This window comes from Dermacentor silvarum, chromosome 11 (assembly GCF_013339745.2).
Source record: "Dermacentor silvarum isolate Dsil-2018 chromosome 11, BIME_Dsil_1.4, whole genome shotgun sequence".
Taxonomy (NCBI): Eukaryota; Metazoa; Arthropoda; class Arachnida; order Ixodida; family Ixodidae; genus Dermacentor; species Dermacentor silvarum.
This window is the reverse complement of record NC_051164.1, coordinates 121,257,071-121,258,104: the sequence shown is the minus strand read 5'-3', so window position 1 is coordinate 121,258,104 and position 1,034 is coordinate 121,257,071. Positions and strand designations below refer to the sequence as shown.

The 1,034-nt window shown below is 50.1% G+C and overlaps 1 non-coding gene across 1 annotated transcript; it reads right to left on the bottom strand.

Moving 5' to 3' along the window:
* Window positions 1-517: 517 nt before the first annotated feature.
* LOC119434181 (U2 spliceosomal RNA) lies at window positions 518-700 on the bottom strand. The gene has a single exon (XR_005188572.1). It is a non-coding gene; the product is annotated as a U2 spliceosomal RNA (small nuclear RNA).
* Window positions 701-1,034: the final 334 nt, after the last annotated feature.

The following is a 1,034-nucleotide window of genomic DNA, read 5'->3' as shown; positions in this document are numbered from 1 at the left end:
CGAGCTTAAATATGGAAAAAGCGACGTAATTCAGTGGCCGACATTGTTTATATACAGACCCTTATGGGGCATGGTAAAGTTCTTAAGGCAGCCAGAAATTTTCTCGCACGCGTGTATGTCGCATACACGGTGTAAGAAACCGTGTTGGAATATAATAGCACCCGCTTGTAGTTGGAGCACCGCCCAAGGAGATCAACCGTAACCGCTAAAGTCTCTTAGTTGTCTTCACTGCGGGGCTTAGTACTGCGATGTTCGCTGCAGAGTCTTCAATAATGGCGGGGTTCGCGGCTGTGGGCGCTTGCCGCTTATACGCAAGGGGCTGCGATTTACCGATTGTTGCTTCGGCAAACGATTGAAGGCCTACATAAACGAGACGCGACTCGGTGCGACGATAGCTAAATGCTTCATTCGAACTGCATTTCGGCCCACATGACATGAGCGTTCATTTCATTTTTTCTCAACTGCCGGAAGCGGTTTTTACAGCGCAGCTGTATACGGCTAGTTTCCAGCGGATCGGTGTCCGTAAACCAAAAATCCCGAAGATAGTGCAATACCGGGCTGAACCACGGCGGAGGTAAAGTATGCTTCAAGCAGTCCGCCAACTTGCAAAAATAAGTTTAATATCTTGGGTCCAAATAGAACCCGTATCAGATATGAAGCTGATGAGAACAGATACTACACTTTGACCCACGTCAGCCATGTCTACGTTCAAGCCTTACACGTGTACGCCATCTAGCGTATTCAAACTAGTGCCTACGAATGTGAGTGTCTTCTGTCTCCTTACGTCATGCCCTACGTAGGCTAGCTCCTTTCCTCCGTTCTGTTATGACTGGGAAATTGGTAGGCCGAGTGTTGTACGGTCTGAAGAAGAACAGCGCGCCTACCAAGAACGCTGGCGTGAACAGAAAAGGGAATGGCCGTGGCGGGGGCGGAAGGAGGCCACAGACGATGAGCGGGCCGCTGACGGCAAGCGTAAACGTGCTGCCTAAGGTCTATCCAAAAAGGTCGCGAAGCTTCGGGCGAAAAGCGGTTCA